The following is a 24,438-nucleotide window of genomic DNA, read 5'->3' on the forward strand; positions in this document are numbered from 1 at the left end:
CACCCTGGGGACACTATGGCAGAGGCCCCAGACTGTTAGCCATCACCTATCAGCCTAAGGTGTACAGGGCCCACAGGTACATGAAGCCAGGAGGGCCTCACTAGCTGCACACCCTGGGGACACTATGGCAGAGGCCCCAGACTGTCAGCCATCACCTAACAGTCTAATGTGTACAGGTCCCACAGGTACATGAAGCCAGGAGGGCCTCACTAGCTGCACACCCTGGGGAACACTATGGCAGAGGCCCCAGACTGTCAGCCATCACCTATCAGCCTAATGTGTACAGGGCCCACAGGTACATGAAGCCAGGAGGGCCTCACTAGCTGCACACCCTGGGGAACACTATGGCAGAGGCCCCAGACTGTCAGCCATCACCTATCAGCCTAAGGTGTACAGGGCCCACAGGTACATGAAGCCAGGAGGGCCTCACTAGCTGCACACCCTGGGGAACACTATGGCAGAGGCCCCAGACTGTCAGCCATCACCTATTAGCCTAATGTGTACAGGGCCCACAGGTACATGACGCCAGGAGGGCCTCACTAGCTGCACACCCTGGGGAACACTATGGCAGAGGCCCCAGACTGTCAGCCATCACCTATCAGCCTAATGTGTACAGGGCCCACAGGTACATGACACCAGGAGGGCCTCACTAGCTGCTCACCCTGGGGACACTATGGCAGAGGCCCCAGACTGTCAGCCATCACCTATCAGCCTAATGTGTACAGGGCCCACAGGTACATGAAGCCAGGAGGGCCTCACTAGCTGCACACCCTGGGGAACACTATGGCAGAGGCCCCAGACTGTCAGCCATCACCTAACAGTCTAATGTGTACAGGTCCCACAGGTACATGAAGCCAGGAGGGCCTCACTAGCTGCACACCCTGGGGAACACTATGGCAGAGGCCCCAGACTGTCAGCCATCACCTATCAGCCTAATGTGTACAGGGCCCACAGGTACATGAAGCCGGGAGGGCCTCACTAGCTGCACACCCTGGGGAACCCTATGGCAGAGGCCCCAGACTGTCAGCCATCACCTATCAGCCTAATGTGTACAGGGCCCACAGGTACATGAAGCCGGGAGGGCCTCACTAGCTGCACACCCTGGGGACACTATGGCAGAGGCCCCAGACTGTCAGCCATCACCTATCAGCCTAATGTGTACAGGGCCCACAGGTACATGAAGCCGGGAGGGCCTCACTAGCTGCACACCCTGGGGACACTATGGCAGAGGCCCCAGACTGTCAGCCATCACCTATCAGCCTAATGTGTACAGGGCCCACAGGTACATGACGCCAGGAGGGCCTCACTAGCTGCACACCCTGGGGAACACTATGGCAGAGGCCCCAGACTGTCAGCCATCACCTATCAGCCTAATGTGTACAGGGCCCACAGGTACATGAAGCCGGGAGGGCCTCACTAGCTGCACACCCTGGGGACACTATGGCAGAGGCCCCAGACTGTCAGCCATCACCTATCAGCCTAATGTGTACAGGGCCCACAGGTACATGACGCCAGGAGGGCCTCACTAGCTGCACACCCTGGGGAACACTATGGCAGAGGCCCCAGACTGTCAGCCATCACCTATCAGCCTAAGGTGTACAGGGCCCACAGGTAGATGAAGCCAGGAGGGCCTCACTAGCTGCACACCCTGGGGAACACTATGGCAGAGGCCCCAGACTGTCAGCCATCACCTATCAGTCTAAGGTGTACAGGTCCCACAGGTACATGAAGCCAGGAGGGCCTCACTAGCTGCACACCCTGGGGAACACTATGGCAGAGGCCCCAGACTGTCAGCCATCACCTATCAGCCTAAGGTGTACAGGGCCCACAGGTACATGAAGCCAGGAGGGCCTCACTAGCTGCACACCCTGGGGAACACTATGGCAGAGGCCCCAGACTGTCAGCCATCACCTATCAGCCTAAGGTGTACAGGGCCCACAGGTACATGAAGCCAGGAGGGCCTCACTAGCTGCACACCCTGGGGACACTATGGCAGAGGCCCCAGACTGTCAGCCATCACCTATCAGCCTAAGGTGTACAGGGCCCACAGGTACATGAAGCCAGGAGGGCCTCACTAGCTGCACACCCTGGGGAACACTATGGCAGAGGCCCCAGACTGTCAGCCATCACCTAACAGTCTAATGTGTACAGGGCCCACAGATACATGAAGCCAGGAGGGCCTCACTAGCTGCACACCCTGGGGAACACTATGGCAGAGGCCCCAGACTGTCAGCTATCACCTATCAGCCTAATGTGTACAGGGCCCACAGGTACATGACGCCAGGAGGGCCTCACTAGCTGCACACCCTGGGGAACACTATGGCAGAGGCCCCAGACTGTCAGCCATCACCTATCAGCCTAATGTGTACAGGGCCCACAGGTACATGAAGCCGGGAGGGCCTCACTAGCTGCACACCCTGGGGACACTATGGCAGAGGCCCCAGACTGTCAGCCATCACCTATCAGCCTAATGTGTACAGGGCCCACAGGTACATGACGCCAGGAGGGCCTCACTAGCTGCACACCCTGGGGAACACTATGGCAGAGGCCCCAGACTGTCAGCCATCACCTATCAGCCTAAGGTGTACAGGGCCCACAGGTAGATGAAGCCAGGAGGGCCTCACTAGCTGCACACCCTGGGGAACACTATGGCAGAGGCCCCAGACTGTCAGCCATCACCTATCAGTCTAAGGTGTACAGGTCCCACAGGTACATGAAGCCAGGAGGGCCTCACTAGCTGCACACCCTGGGGAACACTATGGCAGAGGCCCCAGACTGTCAGCCATCACCTATCAGCCTAAGGTGTACAGGGCCCACAGGTACATGAAGCCAGGAGGGCCTCACTAGCTGCACACCCTGGGGAACACTATGGCAGAGGCCCCAGACTGTCAGCCATCACCTATCAGCCTAAGGTGTACAGGGCCCACAGGTACATGAAGCCAGGAGGGCCTCACTAGCTGCACACCCTGGGGACACTATGGCAGAGGCCCCAGACTGTCAGCCATCACCTATCAGCCTAAGGTGTACAGGGCCCACAGGTACATGAAGCCAGGAGGGCCTCACTAGCTGCACACCCTGGGGAACACTATGGCAGAGGCCCCAGACTGTCAGCCATCACCTAACAGTCTAATGTGTACAGGGCCCACAGATACATGAAGCCAGGAGGGCCTCACTAGCTGCACACCCTGGGGAACACTATGGCAGAGGCCCCAGACTGTCAGCTATCACCTATCAGCCTAATGTGTACAGGGCCCACAGGTACATGACGCCAGGAGGGCCTCACTAGCTGCACACCCTGGGGAACACTATGGGGACTCGTGACCTCAGGGCTGAGCAGGAACACGTCATCCACAGGCTCTGACGTCACATGTTCACATCTCCAACCCTGGGACACAGCACTGACAAGGCCTACGGACATGTCCATAAAGGGAGGACAAAGAGCGGAGTACATGGCCATGAATGGAACATCAGGCGCCTCCATTGCAATACTCCGCCCCGGTATCTGCACGCCTCACTCACACACACGACAGAAACACAACACAGTACAGGTCTTTTACCAGGTGCCCGCGCCTATAGCTCCTCTCGCTCCTTAGCGACCAGCGAACTCGTAGAGTGACACGTAGTGCGTGACAAAGACGTCTACCAGCTTTATATCCCTCCGCCAGGCAGAAAATAATGAGGCCGTAAAGTGAATAATTTAACTACAGTAAATATATAATCTGCACGTTCTGCAGTCCTGCGGGAGAATAACAATGGTGTGCAGGAACTGTACCTCGCTGTCTTCATTGCGCATGTCTTCATTCTTTGCAGCCGAGCATGTCGGGAATTGTAGTGTTTAGGAGAATGGAGTGGCAACAATTCTTGGTCGCTTATTGGCTGAAATGACTCTCAGGCCTCACTGTAGAGAAGGCTAGAGCAGGTCAGTGATTGGAGGACGAAGAGAGGGGTCGTACTGTCACGCAGAAGTGAGTGGTGACGTAAAGCGCCTGGAGGGGCGTGGCGAGGGTCTGTGCAGGAGTGACATGCCGTGACGTCAGGGATGTGGTTCGTCACCGCTATGCCTGCCGCCTCATTTGCATAGAATGTGGACATGTGATTAGTGGAGGAACGTGATGTAGTGGTGAGCAGGTGAAGGCTGCGGGTGACAGTGCTGAGCCGAGGAGCGGTGAGTGGGGACGTGACGGCTGGAGCTGTGAGCAGGTGTCCTCGGCCAGTGGTGCTTCTCCCTGGGACGGCCCTTCATGTGAGGTCTGCGCTGGTCTCCCTCCCAGGGCGGCCACATCCCCAGGGAGGAATGGGGGGGATGCAGGTGCTGTAGTGCGGGAGCTGGTCACGTGTGCATCTGGATGGGAAGATCTCCATAATAACTTGTATTTCATTCATTGACATCCCAGATGTGTGAGTCCGGTGGGCGGTGCTGTGCTGTGATTGACAGTCCGCCCTGTAGTACTGCATGCGGGTAGCTGTCAGTCACCACAGGGGAGGAGCGCCCACTGGACTCAGATACAGACACCATGGATTGTATGAATTCATAGAAGGAATACTGAATCTTTCCACAAAGCCATATATCCTTCTGCTCAGTATATATGCACATTATCTGCCATTCTGTCCAGAGATCGGTGTGTGTGCAGAATGTGGCAGGTTTGCTCCTCGGCCCAGTGGTGCGCCCATTGCTCTGATCTATCATGGACAATCTCGGAGAGTTTACAGCTAGTGAAGGTCTTTATCATCAAAGCGAAAATGAATGATTGAAAACCAGGGAAATGGTTAAATAATGTTTCCACCCAATGGGAAGGTGCCAAGAACTCCACAGTGAGGAGACATTGTCCGGCCACTACTGTTACACAGAGGAGAGGAGCTCACCTCCTAGGTCAGATATGTCAGCCCCAGCACAGCGCCCGGTCATGGACCCTAACGAGGCCGCTCTGATGGACTCTATACCTGGGGGAGGGGATGACGTTGGCAGGACATCCACAGGGATTGCCACCTGTAATGATGAGAGTAGATGAGAGGTCCTTGTAGTCTCCACCTGTCATTATGAGACCGTACAGTATACATGCCTTGGAGGGCGACGTTCACCTCTGGGACAGGAGATGGTGGAGCTTGTGTCTGACTATCTGCAGGAGCAGGATGCCTCCAAGTTCACTTATAGGAGTCGTCTAATGGAGTTATCGGATGAGCGTATACTCTATGAAGGCATATGGACATCATAGAGGGGTCCTCACATAGAACCCACCTATACTGCAGGAGAAAAGGCCACTCTATACAATTGATTTCCATTCTGATGGGTGTGAGTCGTCTGTGAACTATATCAGAATTCTTCTGAATGAATGGCTGCCATGTAATGGCATGGACCCGTCAGCTGAATTCTGTGGCCACTGCAGTGTAAGGGATTGTCTATGGGACAAGTGTCAGCCGAGCTCTTGTTCTAATGTGGGTGGCTACACTAGATTGGTGGGATGTCTGGGTATTGTACATGGCCAGCTGATCAGGTGTATGCTGAAGTCACACCTCTAATTTTCTTTTTATCTGTGCATCAGTACATTTGAAGAAATGTCTTTAAGCAAGGAAGATTTATTGTAGATATGTTCTCCTTCAAATTTTCGAATTCTGAATGTTCTGGTTGTGGGCACATGCCACCAAGCGATATGGTGAAGCTTGTGGGCCCCAATGCAAAATCTCTAATAAGTCCATCAAGTATCAGGAGTGTTTATTAGTATTGGTTCTCTCATCTGGGCCAAAGGGACCTTTTGTGTCCCCATAGGCTCCAGTCCTTGCACCCGCTATAGTTCTGGCCCTGCTACCAAGAAGATTGTTCTGCAGTGCTGGTAATTCATGGCAGTGGCCGGCAGCTTGTAACCCACAGGCTTTTCTTATCTAGACCCTTTATAGAGTCTACCTCTTTGTTGAGAACATGGGGCTTGTACGAAACAGCGAGTGTATGAATGCATCACTGATATTCTGTGCCTAAAAGGCTTTTCTGGTAATTTGAGAATATCGGTCAGGAGCAGGAAATGGTATGAAGTACCGTAATCTATGGTTACCCGTCCGATCCTCCACTGCTTCCCTCGCTGCTGACCTAGTAGTCCTTGAAGGTCCCTGCTTACTTGCTATAATGATGACATGCCGTCTATGGCCCATGACCGCTGAAGCCAATTACTGGCCTCAGCAGTGATGGACGCATAGCAGGCTTCTCACCAATGCAGGCACTAAAGGGAAACCCTCAGGGATTGCTAGAGTGGCAGTGATTGAGCCAGCAGGGTGATATAGGTTACATCTCTCTCATTAGCAATTTTCTCTAAATACCAGGAGACCCCTGGACGAAGTTCTATACTGATGGGCCATCGTCCCCATCCCCTGCCAGGCCCACACTTGTAGCAAAGTGATACTCTGAGGCCCCTTGATAAAGCACACACAAAACGCGCGTTGGGGACCCTCCCTGGGCTTTGCACTTTATTATCATGGGTAAGCTGTACATATGATTCACTTATCCACCTCTCGTGTCTCCCCTTTTCCTCATAGTTTGTAAGCTTGCGAGCAGGGCCCTCATTCCTCCTGGTATCTATTTTGAACTGTGATTTCTGTTATGCTGTAATGTCTATTGTCTGTACAAGTCCCCTCTATAAGTTTTAACCCCTTAGTGACAGAGCCAATTTGGTACTTAATGACCGAGCCAATTTTTACAATTCTGACCAGGGTCACTTTATGAGGTTATAACTCTGGAACGCTTTATCGGATCCCGCTGATTCTGAGATTGTTTTTTCGTGACATGTTGTACTTCAAGTTAGTGGTAACATTTCTTCGATATTACTTGCGATTATTTATGAAAAAAATGGAAATATGGCGAAAATTTTGCAATTTTCAAACTTTGTATTTTTATGCCCTTAAATCAGAGAGATATGTCACAAAAAAAATAGTTAATAAATAACATTTCTCACATGTCTACTTTACATCAGCACAATTTTGGAAACAATTTTTTTTTTTGTTAGGGAGTTATAAGGGTTAAAAGTTGACCAGCAATTTCTCATTTTTACAACACCATGTTTTTTTTAGGGACCACATCACCTTTGAAGTGATTTTGAGGGGTGTATATGATAGAAAATAACCAAGTGTGACACCATTCTAAAAACTGCACCCCTCAAGCTGCTCAAAACCACATTAAAGAAGTTTATTAACCCTTTACGTACTTCACAGGAACTAAAACAATGTGGAAGAAAAAAATGAACATTTAACTTTTTTTTGCAAACATTTTACTTCAGAACCATTTTTTTTAATTTTCACAAGTGTAAAAACAGAAATTTAACCACAAATTTTGTTGTGCAATTTTTCCTGAGTACGCCGATACCCCATATGTGGAGGTAAACCACTGTTTGGGCGCACCGCAGAGCTTGGAAGTGAAGGAGCACCGTTTGACTGTTTCAATGCAGAATTGGCTGGAATTGAGATCGGACGCCATGTCGCGTTTGGAGAGCCCCTAATGTGCCTAAACAGTGGAAACCCCCCACAAGTGACACCATTTTGGAAACTAGACCCCCCAAGGAACTTATCTAGATGTGTGGTGAGCACTTTGAACCCCCAAGTGCTTCACAGAAGTTTATAACGTAGAGCCATGAAAATAAAAAATCGCATTTGTTTTCACAAAAATGATTTTTTCACCCACAAATTCTTATTTTCACAAGGGTAACAGGAGAAATTAGACCACAAAAGTTGTTGTGCAATTTCTCCTGAGTACGTCGATACCCCATATGTGGAGGTAAACCACTGTTTGGGCGCACCGCAGAGCTTGGAAGAGAAGGAGTGTCGTTTTACTTTTTCAATGTAGAATTGGCTGGAATTGAGATCGGACACCATGTCACGTTTGGAGAGCCGCTGATGTGCCTAAACAGTGGAGACCCCCCACATATGACACCATTTTGGAAACTAGACCCCTTACGGAACTTATCTAGATGTGTGGTGAGCACTTTAAACCCCCAGGTGCTTCACAGAAGTTTATAACGTAGAGCCGTGAAAATAAAAAAAATCGCATTTTTTCTACAAAAATGATCTTTTTGCCTCCAAATTTTTATTTTACCAAGGGTAACAGGAGAAAATGGACCCCAGAAGTTGTTGTACAATTTGTCTTGAGTACGCCGACACCCCATATGTGGGGGTAAACCACTGTTTGGGCGCATGGCTGAGCTCGGAAGCAAAGGAGCGCCATTTGACTTTTCAATGCAAAATTGACTGGAATTGAGATCGGACGCCATGTCGCGTTTGGAGAGCCCCTGATGTGCCTAAACAGTAGAAACCCCCAAAAGTGACCCCATTTTGGAAACTAGACCCCCCAAGGAACTTATCTAGATGTGTAGTGAGAACTTTGAATGCCCAAGTGCATCACAGAAGTTTATAATGCAGAGTCGTGAAAATAAAAAATATATATTTTTTAACAATAAAGATTTTTTAGCCCCCAAGTTTTTATTTTCACAAGGGTAACAAGAGAAATTGGACCCCAAAAGTTGTTGTCCAATATGTCCTGAGTATGCTGGTACCCCATATGTGGGGGTAAACCACTGTTTGGGCGCACGGCAGAGCTCGGAAGGGAAGGAGCGCCATTTTGGAATGCAGACTTTGATAGAATTGTCTGCGGGCGTTATGTTGCGTTTGCAGACCCCTAATGTACCTAAACAGTAGAAACCCCCAACAAGTGACCCCATTTTGGAAAATAGACCCCCAAGGAACTTATCTAGATATGTGGTGAGAACTTTGAATGCCCAAGTGCTTCACAGAAGTTTATAATGCAGAGTAGTGAAAATAAAAAATATTTTTTTTCCCACAAAAAAGATTTTTTTAGCCTCCAAATTTTTATTTTCACAAAGGTAACAAGAGAAATTGGATGCCAATATTTGTTCTCCAATTTGTCCTGAGTATTCTGGTACCCCATATGTGGGGGTAAACCACTGTTTTGGCACACGGCAGAGCTCGGAAGAGAAGGAGCGCCATTTTGGAATTCAGACTTTGATAGAATTGTCTGTGGGTGTTATGTTGCGTTTGCAGAGCCCCTGATGTACCTAAACAGTAGAAACCCCCACAAGTGACCAAATTTTGGAAACTAGACCCCCTAAGGAACTTATCTAGATATGTAGTGAGAACTTTGAAAGCTCAAGTGCTTCACAGAAGTTTATAATGCAGAGTAGTGAAAATAAAAAAATATTTTTTTTTCCAACAAAAAAGATTTTTAGCCCCCAAGTTTTTATTTTTACAAGGGTAACAGGAGAAATTGGACCCCAAAAGTTGTTGTCCAATTTATCCCGAGTACGCTGATGCCCCATATGTGGGGGTAAACCACTGTTTGGGCGCACGGCAGAGCTCAGAAGGGAGGGAGTACCATTTGACTTTTTTAGCGCAAAATTGGCTGTCGTGTTTGGAGACCCCCTGATGTACCTAAACAGTGGAAACCCCCAAATTATAACTCCAACCCTAACTCCAACACACCCCTAACCCTAATCTCAACCCGATCCATAATCCTAATCACAACCCTAACGATAATCACAACCCTAACGATAATCACAACCCTAACCCCAAAACAGCCCTAATCTCAACCCTAACCATAACCCTAAATCCAAAACACCCCTAACCCTAATCCCAACCCTAACCCTAATCCCAACCCTAATCCCAAACGTAACACTAATCCCAACCCTAATCCAAACCCTAACCCTAATCCCAACTCTAACCCTAACTTTAGCCCCAACCCTAACCCTAACTTTAGCCCCAACCCTAACCATAACTTTAGCCCCCGTCGTCACAAAAAAAGTTCAATGTAACCTTTTTTTTGTACGTTGCGTCCGCCATTTCCGCGCATGCGTGGCCGTAACTCTGCCCCCTCCTCCCCAGGACATAGACTGGGCAGCGGATGCGTTGAAAAACTGCATCCGCTGCCCACGTTGTGCACAATTTTCACAACGTGCGTCGGTACGTCGGGCCGACGCATTGCGACCGCCCCGTACCGACGCAAGTGTGAAAGAAGCCTAAGGCTACTTTCACACTAGCGTCGTACTCAGCCCATCGCAGTGTGTCGGGCCGACGTACCGACGCTAGCGTTGTAAGCGCCGCACAACGGGTGCAGCGGATGCTGTTTTTTCAACGCATCCGCTGCCCCATTGTGAGGTGCGGGGAGGCGGGGGCGGAGTTCCGGCCACGCATGCGCGGTCGGAAATGGCGGACACGTCGCACAAAAAAGTTACATGTAGCTTTTTTTGTGCCGACGGTCCGCCAAAGCACGACGCATCCGTCGCACGACGGATGCGACATGTGGCAATCCGTCGCAATGCGTCGCTAATGCAAGCCAATGGAGAAAAAACGCATCCTGCAAGCACTTTTGCAGGATGCGTTTTTTCTCCAACGACGCATTGCGACGGAAGCCAAAAAACGCTAGTGTGAAAGTAGCCTAACCCTAACCCTAGCCCTAACCCTAAATTTAGCCCCAACCCTAACCCTAACTCTAACCCTAACTCTAACCCTAACTCTAACCCTAACTCTAACCCTAACCCTAACTCTAACCCTAACCCTAATTTTAGCCCCAACTCGTCTTCTCCTGCCGGCCGGCAGATGGCAGCAGATGGCGGGCGCACTGCGCATGCGCCCGCCATGATGGAAAAGCCGGCTGGCAGGAGAAGACAGAAGAGGACCCAGGGACACCGGGTGAGTATGTTAGGGTCCCCGAATCCCCTTATTTCTCTGTCCTCTGATGTGCGATCACATCAGAGGACAGAGAATTACAGATCGCTTTTTTTTTTTTTTTTTTGCGGTCGCCGGTAAACTGTTAATTACCGGCGATCGCAAAACAGGGGTCGGTGCAAACCGACCCCGATCATGTTCTTTGGGGTCTCGGCTACCCCCGGCAGCCGAGACCCCAAAGATCTAACGGGTGCCGGGCGGCGGGCGCACTGCACGTGCGCCCGCCATTTTTTCCCGGAAAAAAGATGGCGGCGCCCATCGGGAGCCACGAGGAGCACCGGGGGAGGTAGGTAAGTATCGGGGATTGGGGGCCATCGGGGACCACATTTCTCTGTCCTCCGATGTGCGATCACATCGGAGGACAGAGAAATTAAACGGCAAATCGCGTTTTTTTTTTTTTTGTTGTTGTTGCGACCGCCGGTAAACGGTTAATTACCGGCGATCGCAACTCGGGGGTCGGTAAAAACCCCCCCGAATCATGTTCTCTGGGGTCTCGGCTACCCTCGGCAACCGAGACCCCAGAGAAAATCCAACTCTGGGGGGCGCTATTCACTTTTTCCACAGCGCCGTTAATTAACGGCGCTGTGGTTTAAGTACCCTTAGCGGCCGCCGTTAAAAGGCGTATCGGCGGTCGTTAAGGGGTTAAAGCTCTGCGGAATATGTTGGCGCTATATAAATAAAAATTATTATTATTATTATTATATGCTTTTTGCCTTGTTATTACGGGACTACCCTGGGCTCTGCATATACAGTTCACACTATGGGCACGTTTTCGACATGACCTACTGTTTGCCATTTTATAATAGTTCATTAGTTACTGTGGCACAGACATGCATCGTTCTTTTCTCTCAGTCATTGTTACTTTTCATTGTACCTTACTTAGTACCGTACTCTGATCAGTCTTTATCATACCTCTCACTTCTGAGGTAAAATCTGTATTCAGTGAAGACTTTCCCATTACTGCGATAGGAGATGGCGGCTGCTACTGATGAGAGTCTATGAGGGGGGAGCTCTGTCTCTAGTTCCTCCCTCTTCCATCTACATATGATCTCATCAGTAGCAGCCGCCATCTCCTCTCTCAGTAATGGGAAAGTCTTCACTGAATACAGATTTTACCTCAGAATTCAAGTTTGATAATGACTTATCAGTCCTGGCAGAGAAAGAAGCAGATTTCTCTGATGAGATATATTACAGTTACTTATTCTCACGTGTATGTTTGATTTATGAAATAAAAAAATTAAAACAACTGTTACCCTTTAACCCCTTCACGACCTTAAGACCTATCCATACATGCAGGTTGATAATTACTTACCGACCTTGGATGTTGGATATGTCCAGGCAATTTTGCGCACACAGAAGCTGTGCGCACGCGTGATCAGCGATGCTGACACCCGTCACTCAGTGTCAGGGGCGGTGCCCGCATCACTCCTGGCAGATTAACACCCTAAATGCAATTGCGCCCTCCAATTGGCTCCCCCGCCACAATGTCCAGTCGTTGCAATAGTGACCCGATGTCTTCATGAGGACATCCGGGTCACCAGGCTCTAGCAAGTTAGTTAGATCATGCACAGTTCATGATCTAACAAACTTGTGTCTGTGAAACAACAACATGGACAATCAGTTGTATTAACTTCTGAGTCCAAAGAAGAGAACCATGAGATTATCACTAAAAAAACTATTTATTGTTATCAAAAAAATAAAACAAGGTTACAGAACTTATATTACAAAAAGATACCCAAGGGGCCGAAAAATACCCTAAAAAGGAATATGCATTGCCATAATACTCATTGCCACACTACTAAAAGCGGAAAGATAAACAATAATTTCAATAACCTGAGTAAGATATATTGTATAGCCAGTTCAACCTGATGCATGTCATTGTGCATATAAAAATCCACTGTGCCCCTATGGGGAATGCATAGTATGCTATCCAGACATGCAGGTACAGGATTTACAAAGAATAAAGTGCAAAGTACAGGTTATCTCACCGCCATAACTTGTAAGTGAATAAAGGCTGCAGATCCTTGGTATCGGGTGCTTCGGCGTTCCCCTGTCGCCCCGACGCGCGTTTCGCCCTTAGCTTCTTCCGGGGGCGTGCCCAAGGAATGGAAGGTGCGGCTATTTAAATGGGTAGCGACCAATGAATGTGCAGAGATAGAAAGAGCAGTGACTGCTCTTTCTATCTCTGCGCCGATTCTTTGGAATGCACTACCTAGGTTAATACGATTAATCCCCAATCCCCACAGTTTTAAGCGTGCCCTAAAAACGCATTTGTTCAGACTGGCCTACCGCCTCAACGCATTAACCTAACTATCCCTGTGTGGCCTATTAAAAATAGAAAAAAAAACAAAACACATAATCAGGTTCCTTGCATCGTGTTCTCATGCACTTTATGCAGTTAATAGCACTCTGTGTCTGTACTGCTACATACTTAGGCTGTTAACTGGTTCATGCAGCTTTACATGAACACCCGAGCCTTACACTATGGCTGGTCCAAATAACTAAAGCAATTGTTACCATCCACCTCTCGTGTCTCCCCTTTTCCTCATAGTTTGTAAGCTTGCGAGCAGGGCCCTCATTCCTCCTGGTATCTGTTTTGAACTGTGATTTCTGTTATGCTGTAATGTCTATTGTCTGTACAAGTCCCCTCTATAAGTTGTAAAGCGCTGCGGAATATGTTGGCGCTATATAAATAAAAATTATTATTATTATTTATTTATACAGCACCATTGATTCCATGGTGCTGTACATGAGAAGGGGTTACATACAAGTTACAGATATCACTTACAGTAAGCAAACTAACAATAACAGACTGGTACAGAGGGGGGAGGACCCTGCCCTTGCGGGCTTACATTCTACAGGATGGTGGAGAAGGAGACAGTAGGTTGGGGGTTGCAGCAGCTCCGGTGTTGGTGAGGCGGTGGCTCCGGTAGTGGTGAGGAGGCAGCGGGGTCAGTGCAGGCTGTAGGCTTTCCTGAAGAGGTGGGTTTTCAGGTTCCGTCTGAAGGATCCGAATGTGGTTGATAGTAGGACGTGTTGGGGCAAAGAATTCCAGAGTATGGGGGATATTCGGGACCACGTGCGTTATTAATGTACTCAGGAGAAATTGCGTAACATATTTTATGGTCCATTTTCTCCTATTATCCCTCTTGAACATTGAAAACCTGGGGCCAAAGTAACATTTTAGTGGAAACTGTGGTAGTTTTTCAGTAACTCGGTCCATTGTTATGTAATTCTGTGAATTGCTTGAGGGTTAAAAATGCTCACTACACCACTAGATGAATTCCTCAAGAGGTGTAGTTTCCAAAATGTGGTCACTTATGTTTTTTTCTCTTTTGGCAGAATTCAAGTTGGTGCTCCTTCCCTTCCGAGCCCTGCCATGCGCCAAAACAGTAGTCTTCCACCACATATGGGGTATTGGTGTACTCAGGAGAAATTGCACAACAAATTGCATGGTCCATTTTCTCCTTTTACCCTTGTGAAAAGAAAATATTTGGGGCTGAAGCAACATTTTTGCAGGAAAAATCTACATTTTTTTTTTTTTTTTTTTTAAATTTTAACGGCTCACCGTTCTAAAATTCTGTGAAGCACCTGTGGGTTGAAGGTGCTCACCACACACCTAGATAAGTTCCTTGAGGGATATTATTTCCAAAAAGTGGTCACTTGTAGGGGACAGGTTTTCATTGTTTAGGCACATTAGGGGCTCTGCAAACGAGATATGACGTCCTCTATCTATTCTAACCAATTTTGCGATCCTAAAGTCAATTGGTGCTATTTCTTTTCCAAGCCCTGCCATACCCAAAACAGTAGGTTGTCCCCACATATTGGGTATCTACGTGCTAAGGAGAAACTGCACAACAAATTTTGAGGTCCATTCTGTCTTGATACCCTTAAATACCCTTAAAAAAATTTGGGGGAAAACATAACATTATTGTGAGGGGGGGGGGGAGTACAAATGTGAGTTTGAGGGCTAAGACGTACACCAACGTCACTTCAGACGTGATATGGTCGCTAAGAAAAAACGTTTTGTAAATTTTATTGGAAACATTTGAAATTGCTGGTCAACTTTTAACCCTTATAACTTCCTAACAAAAAAATGGTTCCAAAATTGTGCTGATGTAAAGTAGACATGTGGGAAATGTTACATATTAACTATTTTGTGTTATTTCACTGTCTGGTTTAAGGTAATATAAATTAAATTTTAGCAAATTGCAAAATCGTCAGTTTTTTTGTGAAAATCACGATATTTTCACAAATAAATACAAGTCATATTGAACAAATTTACACTACCATGTCACAAAAAACAATCTCAGTGGGATCCGTTAAAGTGTTGTAGAGTTATTACCTCACAAAGTGACAGTGGTCAGAATTGAAAATATTTGCCTGGTCAGGAAGTGAAAACACTTGGGGGATGAAGGAGTTAAAAAGAAGTAATGCAGTGCCTGCCACCAGTGCTCCACATACCTTGTGGGCACCTATACCATTCCTTGGGTTACTCGTTCATTGACTGCCTGTATGACTGTTAGCTTTATACATTCTTTCCTCTTCACCCTTGTTCTTTTCCTGTGACCTCCGCTGTATATTCCTTGTTGCTTCAGACCCAATATTCTCAGTCTTTCCCTTTCTCTCCCGTCGGCCTCCCTCCCTGTTTCTCAAGAAGTTTCCATTTCCATATCTAGAATTTTGGCTTTGCTTTTTGCAGACTAAGCGTTGCCTTTCATTAACCATTCCCCACCCAGCTACTGAATACCTAAAATCTCCATGTATATGGTCGCGTCTTTATTCTTGCAACGTGTATGTTAACAATACTATGATGATGGTAGTTTGTGTGCATATGCCAATATATGGGATATGTCAAGGCGGTACTAATATATAGATTTTGTACAGACGCTGTGAATTCTCTGATTTTTTTCAGTGTATGAAGAATCTGATTATGGGCCAGTACATTAGAGAGCATCCATATTGGGGGTGCCTACAAGGCCAGTAATTTGGGGAGCACCCATATTGGGAGTGACTATGAGGACAGTACAATAGAGAGCACCCATATTGGGGGTGACTACGAGGCTAGTACATTAGATAGCACCCATATTGGGGGTGACTACGGGGCCAGTACAATAGAGAGCATCTATATTGGGGGTGCCTACAAGGCTAGTAATTTGGGGAGCACCTATATTGGGGGTGACTACGAGGCCAGTACATTAGAGAGCTCCCATATTGGGGGTGACTACGAGGCCAGTACATTAGAGAGCACCCATATTGGGGGTGCCTACAAGGCCAGTAATTTGGGGAGCACCTATATTGAGGGTGACTACGAGGCCAGTACATTAGAGAGCTCCCATATCGGGGGTGACTACAAGGCCAGTACATTAGAGAGCACCCATATTGGGGGTGCTTACAAGGCCAGTAATTTGGGGAGCACCCATATTGGGAGTGACTACGAGGCCAGTACAATAGAGAGCACCCATATTGGGGGTTACTACGAGGCAAGTACATTAGATAGCACCCATATTGGGGGTGACTACGAGGCCAGTACATTAGAGAGCACCCATATTGGAGGTTTTAGGAAATGGTCCATGACTAATTATTGCTATGGGGTCCACTGTTCATCTGCATGTAATATTACATTGCCCTCATTCACAACCTGCCTATGCTGCTATATACTACTAAGCTGAACAGTTTGTTAAATGAATGGTGAGATGCTGCCATTATACATAGTTAATCAGGTGCATTGTGCCATCTTCTGCTCATGTACTGGGTGGGCCAGTCTGAGCTTGTTTCCTGGTGCATCAGTGTAGCGAGCAACTGGAGAAAGGTCTGTGTTCGCTTGGCTCCTGCACTGTTCATGTGTGTGTGAGGTTCCTGTTCTAACATTGTTTTCTCTGGGAAAACCAGCTCTAATTATGAACATATACGGAGGGGTGAGGCATGCTAATCCAGGGGCAGAATGGTGCGCTTGGCTGCCGCAAGGGAACATTGAGCAACCTAATTTGCATACTGATTAAACAGATTTTAATGATCAGTAAAGGCATCAATTACTAAACTAAAAGTATGATTTTATAGGGGCTATGTCCCCTATATGACTGCGTGCTTAGTTTAATTTGTGTTTTAGGTGTGTCAGACTCCATTTAAAGCTTCCTGGACCACTGTGATTATGAGATGTGGGATAACCGGGTTATAACCCCACTTAAGAACCTTGTTAGTGGGGTCATTATTGTGAAAAATATCATAAGATTTAGTAAAAGATTGCAATCCTTGGCCAGTGTAAACATCTTTCGACTATTGCACAATGAGCGACAAGTAACTCGCTTGTTATTGATCAAATCTAATACAAGACCTAAAAATAATTAAAAAAAAAAAGGAGCACCTGTGTCTCAGCCTGTCTCACCCTTTAACTTTGGTGCTGGTTTGGGAGTGTGGAAGCCAGATCTGAAATGTCTGCATAGGACCTGATCGGCCTTTACCCGCGCTTGCCTTTCCTGGCACCAAGGGAGTGATTCTGAAATGCTCCAGGTACAGTTTGCATGTAATGTGGTCTTTCTTTTTATACTCTTAATACATTTAGGAGGCCGTAATGGCACAACGCAAATAAAATACGTAGAGTAGGACTGCCCCATTATGAGAATGCCCTGAAGTGGCTGGGTAGCTCAAAGAATTGATCAATTGTTTGCTAAATGTCTCATATTTGAAATACAGTTAGAATTTAGTTTGTGCATGTGCACTTTAATTGTTGCGTTCTGACCATAAGCAGTGCTGGCTTCTCCCCTTTTTTTTCTGCCTAAAAATAATTGATGGTTGGTGTGAAACCCAAACTGGCTAACTATCCTGGAACTTCAGGGAAGTGCTCAGGAAAAAAGAGAACCCATCGGGGAAAGGTGGCAAGTCTCGGGGCAGGGATGGGGTGTGATCTGAAAATGGGAGGGGGGGTGGCGTGTTTCTTACACTGCAAACCTGATTCTCCAAAGTTGGTGATTATGGTAAATGGCTGTTGGCTAGACAAAAACGGGGAAGGCTTTAAGTAATTGAAATCATGATTATTGTTACATGCATGTTTTTCAAAATATAATAATTTACTGTATTGTCAAGTGGCCCTTGTTTTTACTAATTTTTCTTCATGTGTAGACGGTCCCTCATGCTTGGATTTTTCACATTTTTAGTGGATTTACATACATTGACGATTCTACAGAAATGTGATTATGACAAATCCAGACGATGCTGTCCAGTGTAGTGTGGTGATGCATGACAGTGGAAATATTTCCAGACCTTTCTGTGGAAAGTAATCAGATTGTGTCACGGAGAGCTGATAGTTTAGGAGTTAATGTTCCTTGAAATAATGCCTAAAATGGATAATGTTATGATTATGGGCATGGGCATGGGAAGGGGTTAGTCTGGCAGACTGCGCTGTCACAATGGAAAGGGGTTTCCTGCTTTTGGACATAGGCCCAGCTCTGATCCCACACAGGGACTGAGTCAGGATGCGTGAGAGAGCGGACAGCTGTTGAGATATATTCCCCGGTTGTTTCTCATGGCGTGCACAGTGAAGCCTGTTCATGATCAGTACGTGGATAGTTTGCACATAGAATTGTGAGTGAATTAAGAATGAGACTGGTAATTGTAGAGTGGTCATTCCTAGTGAATGGTATATATTTATATGGGTCAAGTAGGGAGCAGTTATGGATGATGGACATCTCAGTTATAAAAGTGGTGGGTGAGGGACATTCAGATCGTGGGACAAGGTCAGGAAGAGCTACTTTGTGGTGAGTGAGCGGTAGAATATGGTGTGTATATAGGGTGAGAGCTTGTCAGAGTATACAGGATAACAAGGACTGTTTTATATTAAGGAGCTTCTTCCCTTGCCAGTTAGATGTAGACTTCCTGGGGATCTCAATTGTGGTCTTATTAAAAACTATATATTTTTATTTGCATTCAATATTAATGAACCTTTCCTTCCACAATTCTCTATACCGTTATGCTCTTGTAGCTGTGCGAGACCTATAGAAGTATTGATTAAATTTTGAGTTCTCAGCTTCTAAACACGAGGGGACGTTCACAATTTCATGAGGATTCAGATGCAGATTTTGCACATTAATCTTCACCGATTCCACTAACATTTCTAATCCAATACAAGTGGATGTGGTATCTACAAAGATTTTGTATCTGAGGCGAAAGAGAAAAATCTGCAAGGAAAATGATCATACTCATTGTGGCAAATTCTGCATGTAAAAGCCAAGGTGCGTGGTCACAAGCCAATACTAGGGTTGCTTCAGAAGACTGTAGAAGTAAGGCTATGTGCATTCACGTTCAGGTGACCATGTTTACCATAGGCCTAGTGCCATAGTGTCTTTTTGGGCTCCATGGGTGCGTTGTACATTGGCATAATTGTGTGTTCTTCTCTATATAGAATTATACCAGTGCTTTCCTGTATGCTTTTTTTGCATTGCAACCGAAGAATACCATATGCACTGAATGGAATACTCTAGATCAGGGGCTAACAACTTTTTTTTTTTTGGTCCACGGAACACATTGCTAGATTGAACCAAACACATGAGCAGCAATAAAACATCATAAACACAGAACAAAAACAATAATTTGTGCTGATTCCATTTTAGGACTTGAGTCCTATTCACAATCCAGAAAGGAAGAGACCATGGATTCAGCTTTCTCCTTTTGTAGTTCATGCAAGTTGCTGACAGTTAAAGGGAACCTGTCACCCCCAAAATCGATGATGAGGTAAGCTCACTGTCATCAGGGGCTTATCTACAGCATTCTGTAATGCTGTAGATAAGCCCCCGATGTTACCTGAAAGAGGAGAAAAAGAGGTTAAATTATACTCACCCAGGGGCGGTCCCGCTGCGGTCCGGTCCGATGGGTGTCTCAGGTCCGCTCCGGCGCCTCCTATCTTCATTCCATGACGTCCTCTTCTGGTCTTCACACCGCGGCTTCGGCGCAGGCGTACTTTGTCTGCCCTGTTGAAGGCAGAGCAAAGTACTGCAGTGCGTAGGCGCTGGGCCTCTCTGACCTTTCCGGCGCCTGCGCACTGCAGTACTTTGCTCTGCCCTTAACAGGGCAGACAAAGTACGCCTGCGCCGGAGCAGCGGCGTGAAGACCAGAAGAGGACGTCATGGAATGAAGATGGGAGGCGCTGTACCGGACCTGAGACACCCATCGGACCCGGACCGCAGTGGGACCGCCCCTGGGTGAGCATAATCTAACATCTTTTTCTCCTCTTTCAGGTAACATCGGCGGCTTATCTACAGCATTACAGAATGCTGTAGATAAGCCCCTGATGATGGTAAGTTTACCTCACCATCGATTTTGGGGGTGACAGGTTCCCTTTAAGTGTTTCTCTTCTCCCATAAACCGCAATAATTATGGCAGCACTCATACATGGCCACCACTTTACTTCATCTACTCCTTACTTAGATGATGACAGGGCCACACAGTGCACCTAATAGTTAGCCATCCTCTTGCTGCTGCTTATCACCCCTGTGTCACGCTACCCCACTGTGCTGCTACCAATTTGTCACGTACCCACTTCTCAGCACGCGACTTGGAGTTGTGCCTGCAAGGGTTAATCTATCTCCCCTCTCTCAGTCCCACATTCAACCTCTTTCCTATGCTGTAATGGGAGCATAAATCACACACCGACCCAGGCCACACACCCGCTCATACACGCTGCCACTACTCACCGAACACACGGGATATGAGTCCCGGAAATATTACTACTACTGTCTGCCAATCATAAGGCTCACACAGTTTAAGGCTGTGGATTCTTTAGAACATACAAGGTTCAACTTGTTAAAGTTTTATGCTTTAATACAAAAAGGTACAGTGCTTATAATAAAAAAGGTATGAAAATATGGTCATAAAGAGACATACAAATATGCAAAACAGTTATAAAAATAAACAGGAGAAAACTTACAGAAATGTCTAACTTTGTAGTCTGCTTTCTGCTCCCTGAGGGTGGGATGAATATGGACTGGATCACATAAGCTCGGCTGCCCCCAATATGTGAACAACTTTGTACGTATACAAGCCTAATTTATAGAGTTACTCTGGAGGTCAAATTTTTGATTGGGCCACGGCCGCTCCCCCAATGAATATATTATTCTCCTCTGAACACTCTTTGCCTAAAGGTTCTCACAGATAGATAGTGTCAGGCTGTAATTGACATCTCTCTTCAAAAGATGGGAAACATTTCACACCTTCTAGCGTCTTCCTGGTTCCCAGCCAGACCCCCTGCCAAGATTGGAGACAGTAGACTGCCTTCCCTAGATACATACGGTATGTTGTGACCTTTGTGAGACCTGCAAGTCTCAGGACAGATGTTAAACTACTGCTGGTGATTACACATATAAACCTATACATTTTTCACCACACCCTGTATTCCCTAACATGGAAAATGCAAATGAGCAGCCACCAGACCCTGTCAGGTCTGTCTACCACCAGATTGTTGAGGGCCACATGAAGCCCCCAGGCCTCTGTTGTGCACCCCTCCTCTAGATGTGTACCTTTTGACATAACCTCAAATGTGATAAGAACACAAGGGACATGCAATGAGTACAGATTTATTTTCCATTCAGGGTCTTTGGAAATGTACAAGCTCAGAGTATCTGCCATTACTGGTCGTTTTCCATTATTTGTAGAATTTGCAGAGACTGAGGTACTCACAGGAGAGCAATTTGGATATATTCCTATTCATGGCACTGAAAAGCAGGATTGTGTGGAGATTTCCTGTCTTTATATGTATAGAATAGAACGTACAACTGTTTTGTGCAAACCAACCCCAGTACACTTTGCCTTTTCCATAGATAGCTTAGCCTGGCATTAGCAACCTTCACCAGTGGCCCCTGTCATTCCCTGGTGCATCATTCTAGCGTGATCTCCATGTCTGAATTGAGTCTAGTTTGTCTTTTTACATGAAGAATCCAGTGTCCAGGCAGCTGTCTGCTGAGTATATAATGGGGATATTATGTGAAGATGTCACAAAGATGTACTGTGCTAAATTCCAGCTTTGTTCTTGCTGTGCGGAAACCTCCCTTTCTGGCATACTCTGTTATACACTGCTCAAAAAATAAAGGGAATACTTAAACAACACAATGTAACTCGAAGTCAATCACACGTCTGTGAAATTAAACTGTCCAAGTCCTGAAGCAACACTGATTGTGAATCAATTTCTCCTGCTGTTGTACAAATGGAACAGACAACAGGTAGAAATTATAGGAAATTAGCAGACAACCCCTATAAAGGAGTGGTTCTGCAGTGGGTGACCACAGACCATTTCTCTGTTCTCATCCTTTTTGGCTGTTGTTTTGGTCATTTTTTGCATTTTGTAATTTCTCTAACCCATAGAGGGCGGTAGGGTAGCATGATGCGGTATCTACAACCCACAGAAGTTGCTCGGGTAGTGCAGCTCATCCAGGATGCTACATCAATGCGAGCTGTGGCAAGAATGGTAACTGGGTCTGTCAGCACAGTGTCCAGAGCATGGAGCAGATACCAGGAAACGTGGTGGGGGCTGTAGGAGGGCAACAACCCAGCAGCAGGACCGCTACCTCCTTCTTTGTGCAAGGAGAAACAGGAGGAGCAGTGTCAGAGCCCTTCAAAATAACCTCTAGCAGGCCACTAACATCCATGTGTCTGCTCAAACTGTCTGAAACAGACTCCATGAGGGTGGTATGAGGGCCCAACGACCACAAGTGGGTGTTGAACTTACAGCCAAACAACATGCATGGCAATTGACATTTCCTAGCGAAAACCAAGATTGACAGATTCGACATTGGCGCCCTGTGCTCTTCACGGATGAGAGCAGGTTCACTCTGAGCACATGTGACAAAGTCTGGATGTGTCATGGAGAACGTTCTGCTGCCTGCAACATTCTTCAGCATGACCGGTTTGGCAGTGGGTCAGTAATGGTGTGGGGAGGCATTTCTTTCGAGGGCCGCATAGCCCTCCGTCTGCTAGTTAAAGGTATCTTGACTACCGTTAGGTACAGGGATGAGTTCCTCAGACCCATTGTGAGACCATATACAGGGGCACTGGGCCTTGGGTTCCTTCTGATACATGACAATGCTAGGCCTCATGTGGTTGAAGTGTGTCAGCAGTTCCTGCATGATGAAGGCATTGATGCTTTGGACGGGCCGGCCTGTTCACCAGACTTGTATCCAATTGTGCACATCTAAGGGTAGCTTCACACTAGCGTTTGGCAGGGCTGCAGACAAAAGCCTTCTTCCTCTGTAGAGTCCAGCTCACTGCCGCGCCTCTTCCTTCTGCTCCGCCTATGTCTGCATGCGTCCTGCGTACCCTTACGGATGTATGCGGATGCCTCCACCTGCGTCATTTGAAAGCTGCGCCGACTGCAACAAAATGCAACATGATGCGTTTTGACGCAGGTCAGCGCAGCGTCAAGATGACGCATGCGGAGGCATCCGCATACATCCGTATGGCCTGCGTACCCAATGTTAAAGATAGGGGACGCATGCAGATGTAGGCGGAGCTGAAGGAAGAGGCACGGCAGTGGGCGGGGCTTCACGGAGGAAGAAGGCTTTCGTCCGCAGCCCTGCCGAACGCTAGTGTGAAACTAGCCTAATAAATCATATCACCAATGCCACATTGCACCACAGACTGTCCAGGAGTTGACTGATGCTTTAATCCAGGTCTGGAAGGAGATCCCTCAGGAGAACATCTGCACCCTCATCTGAAGCATGCCCAAGTATTGTAGGGAAGTCATGCAGGTACGTGGAGGTCACACACACTACTGAGCATCATTCCCTTATCTTGAGGCATTTCCACTGAAGTTGGATGAGCCTGTAATTTGATTTTCTACTTTGATTTTGAGTATCGTTCCAAATCCAGACCTCCATGGGGTATTCACTTTGATTTATATTGATCATCTTTATGTTTTAATGTTCTCAACACATTCCACTATGTAATGTATAAAGATTTGCAACTGGAATATTTCACTCCGTGATATCTAGGATGTGGGATTTTAGTCATCCCTTTATTTTTTTGAGCAGTGTATGTCAGACATTCCAGCCTCAGTAAAATTGGTGGATACCGCAACCTTATGCAAGAATTTTGCCACCATTCCTGCCATGTCCATTTCACATTACCAGGTTTATGTGACTGCACTGCATAAATGGTAGGTGTGTCACTCACAATGTGGGCAATGATGTCGCCATATACCAACCCCACGTCTTGTATTGTAGGTAATGTAACTTCTAGTCCTATTCAAGTCCAGGAAACATCCTAAGCAAGGCTTGGGAAGGGCTTGTACATTTCAAGCTTATGGCAGTTTACAGATTAAAAAGATCTTCTGATATGCAATACATACATGTGAGAAAAGCGCATTGGTAAAATTTTGGAATGTGACCTGTCGCTGGTTTCTAGTAATAAAGGGCTATAGATGTACAATACAATGCTGAAACCCCTTTACCACATCTACGAGATGTCTGACACTGGAATTGTGAGCCTTAAGGGGAGTGTGTCACCATATTTGACTTTTCTGAACTATTAATATTGGCATGTAGGTTTTAAACGGCTGAAAAAAGTCCTACCTGTAAGTCTCATATCAGATTTCTTCTTGTGGATGAATCATCTTTTATTAGTTTATATAAATGACATCTTCCAGGCTACGGTAAGGACGCTGCCTGGAAGATAACTCTGCCTCCAGAGCTTATTTGACATAAAGGGGAGTTACCAGTGTGATGTGTAATGGCTGCTCTACTG

At 46.8% G+C, this 24,438-nt stretch overlaps 2 protein-coding genes across 10 annotated transcripts in view; one reads left to right on the top strand and one right to left on the bottom strand.

The window, feature by feature from the left end:
- The window catches only part of HMG20A (high mobility group 20A), a 51,064-nt gene extending 47,076 nt beyond the window's left edge, over nucleotides 1-3,988 (bottom strand). For 3 of the 9 annotated variants that reach the window (XM_077264102.1, XM_077264098.1, XM_077264088.1), the window contains exon 1: nucleotides 3,558-3,791. The gene's annotated coding sequence lies outside the window, so the exon portion shown is untranslated. Of the gene's footprint in view, nucleotides 1-3,557 lie in introns of all 9 variants that reach the window. The other 6 variants (XM_077264101.1, XM_077264097.1, XM_077264087.1 and 3 more) reach the window with 5 other exon arrangements.
- The window catches only part of PEAK1 (pseudopodium enriched atypical kinase 1), a 96,064-nt gene continuing 75,610 nt past the window's right edge, over nucleotides 3,985-24,438 (top strand). Inside the window, exon 1 of the mRNA XM_077264086.1 lies at nucleotides 3,985-4,165. The gene's annotated coding sequence lies outside the window, so the exon portion shown is untranslated. The remainder of the gene's footprint in view (nucleotides 4,166-24,438) is intronic.

The sequence above is a fragment of the Ranitomeya variabilis genome, chromosome 5, assembly GCF_051348905.1.
Source record: "Ranitomeya variabilis isolate aRanVar5 chromosome 5, aRanVar5.hap1, whole genome shotgun sequence".
Taxonomy (NCBI): domain Eukaryota; kingdom Metazoa; phylum Chordata; class Amphibia; order Anura; family Dendrobatidae; genus Ranitomeya; species Ranitomeya variabilis.